General features: G+C 38.5%; 1 pseudogene; it reads right to left on the reverse strand.

The window, feature by feature from the left end:
* Window positions 1-1326: 1326 nt before the first annotated feature.
* On the reverse strand, window positions 1327-3628 carry LOC149214917 (trans-cinnamate:CoA ligase, peroxisomal pseudogene; annotated as a pseudogene).
* Between the last annotated feature and the right edge of the window lie 5683 nt (window positions 3629-9311).

Consider the following 9311-nt stretch of genomic DNA (forward strand, 5'->3'; position numbering starts at 1 on the left):
CCATATGGTTGTCCGCTGTTCAAAATCTTTTCGGCAAAGGAATCAAGCGATCTGGTTCAATGGATGTGCTGGCGTGGTCTCTGCAGAATTCTTCTCAGCCTATACATGTAAAGGACTTATATACAGTGATGTCAACAGGCCTTCTGTCTCACTCCGATACGATCTTTCCTCTTAGGTTTTGGAAAGCGACACTTCCGCTCAAAATGATTTTATTTTCATGGTCAGTTTTTTCAAACAGGAATCTTACATGGGAGGTCCTTCAAAGGAAGGGATGGCACGGTCCGCGCAGATGTCCTATGTGTCAGTTTGCGGCTGAAACAAATGCTCATATGTTCTTTCAATGCTCTTCAACTACTCATATTTGGTGTGAACTGTCTTTGTCTTATGGTTTTCCTCACCAGTTTTTCTCATCTGTACAGGATGGTTTCAAATGGTGGAGCGAACAACGTCCATCTTGGCAAACCTTATTTATCCTTGCATGATGGTTTTTGTGGAAATGGAGGAATGCACATACCTTTCAAGATTCCAGGGTGCCCCTTGCCTCCATTCTGTTTCACATATCGGCATATCTCGACCCTTCTGGATAACTCCGGCCTATGGTTTCTTTAAATCTGTTTAGCTGGCCTTCATTGGTTTTCTCGGCTTTTTGTGGGAGTCTTCATCTTTAATATTATCTCTATGCATTATGGAAGATGTTTTATTGCTTCTAAAATGAAAAATCTGTAAGCTATCTGGACTGTCATAGTTTTTTCTTCTCCTATGTGGGGTATCTGTATAATCTGCTGCTCGATCTTTTCTGAACTCTGTTCCAGGATGGGACAGTCTCTTTGTATGTATTCAGAACTTTATATTTTCTTAATATAATCTATGATGATTTTCTCCCTGGAAAAAAAATTATACAAAAAGAGATCGTCAAAACTCTATGTAAATTTTAAAATTATATCAACATTATTCAGGACAATACTATTATTGAATTTGAAAGGTTTGTATTTAGAGATCTTATCGTTTCGAAAAAACATATATAATTTTTATTTATTTATTTAATTAATAACATTAAACACACAGTTATATTGAATTGTAAAAACAAATAAATAAATAAAAAAATCCCTGTCAAAATAGTATCTGGTCTTTCTAATATCGCCGAATACGATGTGTTCGAATCTCAGGATCACACGACGATGTGATGTAAGGCATATGGTTGCTTGATGAAATGCCAACTCCACATAATTTTATATATGATTTTTGTTATATTCTAATGTAAAAACCCTTTCACATTGACCAATAGAGTAATATTCACATAACAAATTGAATAATATTCAGGCTGATCGCGGTGGCTGACTGTATTATTCTTGGTATTGAATGCCCATTGGAATAATCATATATTCTAATTATAAAAAAATCTTTCACATGGCCAAACTTGCATAATATTCAGGCTGATCGCAGTGGCGGCCTGTATTATTCTTGGGATTGACTGCCCATACGAAATTATGTATCTATGTGGCCAGCGAGCGACCTGTAATTAAAGCCGGGCTTGAGCAACAAAGTAGTGCTCGCCATGGTCGTCAACCCGTGGCCGATTCTGCTGTTTCGATGTCGCCGGCTTGCTCCGGCCAAAAGCTCGGGCAGGCGCTCCCGCTGTCGAAGTCGGGGAGAGACTTTTGGCCCTTTCTCTCAGCAGGTTTTTCTGTATTTTGCCTGTGGATGTCTTGGGAAGATCTGACATGAATACCACAGTCTTGGGAACCATGTAGTGCGGCAGCTTACCTCTGCAGAACGAGACAAACTCCTCTTCTTTTATGATAGTGTCACCGTTATCCTTCGTCTTGATAAAGGCGCAGGGCGTCTCGCCCCACCGGGGATGCGGCCTGGCAACCACGGCGGCCTCGGAAACGAGAGGGTGAGTGTACAGAACAGACTCGACCTCCACACTGCTGATGTTTTCTCCTCCTGAGATTATCACGTCCTTGGAACGATCCTTTATCTCCACGTACCCGTCTGGATGTACCACGCCAACATCGCCAGTGTGGAACCACCCACCCGCAAAGGCTTCGGCGGTGGCCCGGGCGTCGCGGAGATACCCCTTCATTATTATGCTGCCTCTCAACATGATTTCGCCCATGGTTTGCCCATCCCTTGGCACGCTCGACATGGTAACCGGATCCTTTACGTCCATCTGGTCGAGGCTCAACACGCCAACTCCTTGACGTCCTTTGAGGGCACCTCGTTGGGCTGGGAAGAGTTGAGCATTGTCCCATTCGCTCTTCCACTCGCAGGCGAGAGCGGGACCGGTGGCTTCCGTGAGGCCGTAAACATGTGTTACGATGAAGCCCATGTCTTCAACCTTAGACAGAATTGCGGGGGCTGGAGGTGCCCCTCCGGTGAGAACTTCAACTCTTCCGGGCAAGGGCTGCTGTTGCGGATGTTCGAGGAGGATGTTGAAGATAATAGGCGCGCAGCAGAAATGAGTGACATGATGCTTTTCTATGGCTCCGTATATCTCTTCCGGAGTCGTGTTGCGAATACAGACGTTGGTTCCGCCTCTGGCTGCGAGGGCCCAAGTGAATGTCCAGCCATTGCAGTGGAACATGGGAAGCGTCCACAGGTAAACCGGCTCTCTTCCCATTTCCCACAGAAGCAGCACAGACATGCAGGTCAGGTATGTTCCTCTATGGCTGCATACAACTCCTTTCGGTGCCGATGTCGTTCCAGACGTGTAGTTCAGGGCGATCGCCTCCCATTCGTTCGCCGGCTTTACAAAGTCGAAACGTGGATCCCCGCCTCGAACCAGTTCTTCGTAGGTGCTGCTGATTACAACCCCAACTTGACTAACCAGTTGAGCAATGTGTGCAGCTGCAAGGCCATCATCGAGATCATGTATGAGAATCAAACGAGGAGTGACGAGAGACGATTCGAGAAGGGCGAGGGCGTCCTTAGCGAGGGGCAGCAATTGGTAGTCGACCAGCAAAAGCTTAGCGCGGGAGTGGGAAAGAATGGTGGCCACGTTGCGGGCGTCGAGGCGAGAATTGATGGTGTTGAGAACAGCACCGGCCATTGGAACGGCGAAATGCGCCTCATAAAGAGCAGGAACATTGGGCGCCAAAACTGAGACCACGTCCCCTTTCTGTATCTCGAAACGATTAACGAGAGACGACGCCACTCGTGTGCAACGCTCCGAGGTCTCGGCCCATGTGAAGCGAACACCTCCTTGATCATAGATCATGGACGGCCGGTTTGCATACACCACTGCTGCTCTGTGGAGAAAGGTCAAAGGTGAGAGAGGCGCGTAATTCGCCCCGCACTTTGCCAGATTCTCCATAGCTAACACTAACTACTACTCCACTTGGGCCCGAGCTTTGTAAGGAATAGAGCAGGGACAGCCCTCTAGGTGCTCGAAGCAAAGCCTAAAGAAACTTGGGCCCGACCTTTGTCAGGAATAGAACAGGGACAGCCCTGTAGGTGCTCGAAGCAAAGCCTAAAGAAAACACAGAGAGAGGAGAGAGTATGACATGAGCTCGTGAAGAATGAAAGAGACGCTCTTGTTTTGGTTATACGAGTGCATGGAAAACTTGACTTATATAGAAGAATGGGGGACAATTTTCAAGCACGGAACACCGATATAAAATAAGGCAATAAACGGTCTACAGTGGAAGCTGCCAGCTCCGCCTTTTTTTTTCTGTAATATAGAAATGAGACAGCACTTATCTCCAAATGTCATTCCATGTGGAATATTGTTGTGGAGTAATTAACCATTTTTACAAATTCCAACTGCTCCAGCGGATACATGGGGCCACGTTTGGCGTTGTAAAATTTTGGGAAAGCTAAAAAGAATGGCAAAGTCAAGGAAAATTTACAGAAGTGGAGAGATTGAGGAGGGACCTTTATGGAAAATAATCGGAAATGGAAAGATTGACCGGGAAATGTTTCCAGAAAGGGAGAGCTTCACCAATTTTTTATGGAGTTTTCTATAATGTGATTTTTTGGAGATTCCGGTGACGGAATTCGGCGGAGGAAATTGAGATTAAATCATGATTTGTTGCAGTTAAAATGGTTTTTTAACTGCATATTTGGATTCAGCACCCTGAAAAACCCACCAAAAAAACTTTCAAAAAATCACTGCATTTTTTATATTGGTACTCTATTTTGTCTCGCTATATGTTTTTCTTTTTCCATACATTTTGATTTGATTTGGATAGGAGGCTCGCAATGCACTGATATTATAATCTGCTCCTTCTTGGAAAAAACAATGCTATCGTCTTAACATCTGTGCCACCCATATTAACAATGTTATCGTCTTAACACTGTCCACAATGTTAACATCTCTGCCACCCATATTGTCAAACACGTTATTTATGCTGTTATGAATGTCAACATCTCTACTGCGCAACGTGTCAACCACGTTACATTTGTGGTGGGAATATTAACTGGTACAGGCACTTGCAACAAAATATCAAACACGTTACTTTTGTGACGGGAATAATAATAACTGGTACAGGCACTTAAAACAAAATAAAATTAAGAGCAATTTAATAATTGAGCGAGTTTGTTTTGTTTGTTCTAATATTGCATCAAATTTTTGATGGAAAATGTAATTATTTATTAACATTTAGAAGTATTTAAGAAAAGTGAAGGTTGCATTTTACGTATTATTAGTTAATTATTTTAAGCGGCATGGTTTTTTAATAACAATGATAATGATGAGTTAATATGTATTTTTTTAATAATAATGATGAGTCAATATGTATTTGTGAATAATAACTAAAAATAATTATCTTTTCAACTAAATTATAATAAATTATAATATGTACGTAATAAAAGTGTTATGTATCCAAAATAAATATCCATACCTGCACATAATAAAAGTGAATTCGTGTCAGCCATAAATGTTGTGTTATTCAACATTTATAACCACTCATAGAAGTGAACCCCTACTCATCATAACTGAAGCTATGTATCCAAAATAAATATCCATACCTGCACTTAATAAAAGTGAATGCATGTCAGCTATAAATGTTGTGTTATTCAACATTTAAACCCATTCTGTTCAATAAATGACAACCAGCCTGTGTTATTCAACATTTATAACCACTCATAAAAGTGAACCCCTACTCATCATAACTGAAGCTATGTATCCAAAATAAATATCCATGCCTGCACTTAATAAAAGTGAATGCATGTCAGCTATAAATGTTGTGTTATTCAACATTTAAACCCACTCTGTTCAATAAATGACAACCAACCTAATAACGTTTAAACCCATTGTGTTCAATAAATGACATCCAACCCATTGTATTTCTCATTAAAATAGATCAAAGAACATGGATCAACAAAAAACAAATTTCCAACCATTGGATCACATCCAATCCAGATCACACATTGAAAAAGAAGTCATCAATCCATGTCAATCCTTGCAACCAATTAAATTCATGTGCAAAAAACTATATAAAAAAAAAAAAGTTCAAAGCATCTTCAACAACCTTTTCCAAATGACAATCATTTTACATCTACAATTCCAAAAGGCATAGGAAAAATTCATTCTGTTACAAAATTATTTTTGAATTCAAAAAATATATTTGGGAGCATTCCTAAAAGTATTTGCGATTTGGTTTCACTTCAACAATTAGATATATTTGAAAAAAATCTAGAGGGACCAATCTCGGATGATATTGATGAATGTGTGGGATTACAAATGTTTGACTTGTCCAAAAACAGGTTGAATGGAAATATTCCTTCATCTTTAGGGAATTGTAAACAACTTGCCTAGGACATTACCACGAACTTTAAGTAAATTTAGTATTTTACAAAGGCTAAAGGTGTTAGAAAACAAACTGAGTGGAAATCTAGAAATAAGATTTCCAATTTCTATGGAAGTTCTCTCTTCTTATTCTAATAACTTCCTTGGTCCAATGTACCTAACTTCAACTGCTAGATTTACGCAAAAATATATTAATCGGTCAGCTACCTAGATACCTTGTAACTTTGTATGAATTAAGATTTTTAAGTGTTGGTTATTTAGATGTTCCATTTAATGAACGTTATGGAAGAATCCCACTAGGAATATATTTTGACACTTTCAATGCTACTTCATTTCAAAGAAACAAATGTTTATGTCATTTACCTTTACAAATATGCAAGGAAAAGGAAAAGGAGTTTATAAAAAAGAACTAAACTAAACCAATCAACATCTTAACCCAAAAGATCACTTTGTTTAGTTGAAATTCCTAGGATATCTGTGACTGTCTCCAAGAGTGTTAGAATTTACAGTTTTCAATATTTAAGGTTTAAATTTAATTGAAAAAATGGTAAGCCAATTCACTTTATAACTAGGTCCAAGAACATAGCTGAGGTTACCCTCAACAACGAAACAACTTGCAAAATTACCATCTCTTCCCAATCTAAACCTAGGATGTATATAGTCACTATTAATAACAATAATGAAAAACATGAGTCTAAATAAATTAAGTCAAACAAAAGTAACTACCAGATCAACATCTTAACTAGAAAAGGAACCAAGTGACAACTTTTATATTTGAAATTCCTCTTAGATCTTCCTTCATGTCTAAAGAGTGTTAGCTATAGGAACAAAAACAGTATTTACATTAGGTCTCTAAGTTACCAAAGAACACAAATGAGAATTCAAGGATAGCCCCAAAGAAAACAAGCAAAGTAGAAGTACCTGAAGCATCACAATCAACAATAAGTAGAGGGGTCTACTCATAGTACCAGAAGAAGGTGGAAAACTAGGGAAAACAAGCAATGCAGAAGTTTATGAAGATTTACAATCAACAATAAATAGATGGGTCTGCTCATATGACAAGAATGTAGAAACCCAAATGATATTTTGTGAAAATTGAATACTAAAAGCATGTAAATATGTGAGTATAGGAAGAAATTGTACTTAGAGACCTAATGAAACTAAAAAATATTGACAAACATGAGGCTAAACAATTTAATTTAAATAATAATTTATACAAAAGAACTAAACTAATTGTTTATAAAATAACATTTGAAATTCCTAGGATATTTGTGAGTGTCTCCAAAGGTTTCAGACTTTACAATTTTCAACATTTAAGGATTACCTTTAATTGAAAATATAGTAAGCCAGTTCACTTTATAACTAGGTCCAAGAACATAGCTAAGGCTACCCTCTCTAGCCAAACAACTTCCAGAATTACCATGTCTTCCCAATCCAAACCTAGGATGTTTGTGGTCACTATGAATAACAATAAACACAAACATGAGGCTAAACAAATTAATTCAAAGAATAATAATTACCAGATAAACATCTTAACCACAAAAGGACCCTGGATAGCACCAATAGATAACAAGCCTCACTCAGAAGTTTATGAAGAATTAGAGTCAGCAATAATTAGAGGGGTCTTCTCATAGTACCAGAAGAAGCTGGAAACTGGTAGTAGTTTTCTAGGTACAAATACAATCATGGTATTTTAAGTGTAACAAAAATTTATCAAGACAACAAACACTGATAATTTTGAAGACATACAACAAATTCATTATGTAGATTTGATTTTTCAAGGATACTAACATACATGTTGATAATTTCTTGTAATAAAGCAGAAGTATTCTTTCCTTGTATGAAAGCATAATTTTCAAATATTCTTAACTAAATGCATGAAATGATTTTGCAGGCTGTTGCATTTTTGGCAAGAGTTAGTTATGTTTTTCATACAAGGAGAAGTGGCACGAGAGTTATAAGGGGTGCCCATCTTCGATGCCCATCGTTAGATGAGGACAAGACAGGTGATGTCAATGTCAAAAATGCCCCAAGAAACGTTATTGGGGATGAACATGTGACTGAAGTTGATGTTGTCACACCATCACTCACTAATAAACCATCAACAATAGTCCAAGGGAAGTTCCACTAAAAATATCAGTGCTATAAGAGGTTGGAAAAGGGAAGAAATGTTAGTTACAATTGACAACATAGAGTTTAATGGATACTCAATTCGGGCACATACAAAAAAACATGGTATTCTTCCCTCATCAATACATTATTGGATACATGGACTGACTCATACAAAATGTAGAGGGCCTCTTACAGTTACAACTGAAGAGGAGGAGGCTGAGGTGGTTTAGTGATGTAAAGAGATGTCCCAATTGGGACATGGGCTAGAGTTGATACAACTCAAATCCTTAGTTGCTCAAATTTGTCAAGGGAGGACAAACCCATTCAAATGTGGGTTTCCTAGTAAATCATGGTGGTTTGGGTTTTAAAAGAGGCATCCAGATCTTGTATTGTGTACAACCGAGGGCCTTGACAGAGACAAAGATTAAATTTGCGCCTTGTAGTTTTATGTAAGTTATATGACACTCTTTCTAGTGCTTACGATAAACATTGTCATGGTGCAAACCATATATGGAACTCTGATGAAACAAGTTATAGGTAGGGAGTAATTGTGGCATGTGGGTAATTGCCAAGAGAGGGAGCCGAAATGTGCCAAACATTTTGCCTAAGAGCAAGGAGTGGATAACTATTTTATGTTGTTTCAATGCAATTGGTACGTCAATCCAAGGATTTTATCTATTCAAAGGTAAAAATAGATTGAAAAACTATATACAAAACTGTGAACTAGGTGCATGCATGGCTGCACATCCCCATCTATTGATGACTAAAGAACTATTTTTAAATTCGCTACATCACTTTGTTGCATCTGTACCAAGTGGTGCCTCACCTAATAACAGACACCTATTGATATTAGATGGCCATGGAAGCCACATGGTTGTACAAACAATTGAAGAAGAAAATAATTTTGGCATCAACTTGTTGACATTGTCCTCTCATACCACTCACAGATTGCAACCCCTTGATGCCAATTTGTTTGGACCTTTCAATAACTATTTCAAGTTATATCGTGTTTCATGGATGGAAAATAATCCAAGGGTTGAGGTGAAAAGTTTCAGCTAGAAAAGCTTGTAAGTAAAGCGTTTAAAAGGGTGCCGACACCATCAAATATCAAGGCTGGCTTGAGGAGGATAGAAATCTCACCACTGAATTACGATGCTCTTATGCATGATACTAGTTGTACCCAGGAATTTTCTGTGGATGGTCAGGAAGAAGGCCATGTCCAAATAGGTGATGAATTGCAAGGAGTAGATGATTAGGATGATGTGGTTGCAACTGGTAATGATTTCCCTCTCTCAATGACACTTATATCGTGAAGATGATGAATTTGTATGTGAAACACAGTCTAATCATGAATAAATTCACAGTAACATGGAGGTCATTCTACCAACTCAAGAACATGAAACGTATGTTGTTGATATTGTTAATGACATTGTTGAACATGCAGTTG

This window comes from Pinus tabuliformis, chromosome 1_1 (assembly GCF_031772625.1).
Source record: "Pinus tabuliformis cultivar Carrire ecotype Pingquan chromosome 1_1, CPIR1, whole genome shotgun sequence".
NCBI lineage: Eukaryota > Viridiplantae > Streptophyta > Pinopsida > Pinales > Pinaceae > Pinus > Pinus tabuliformis.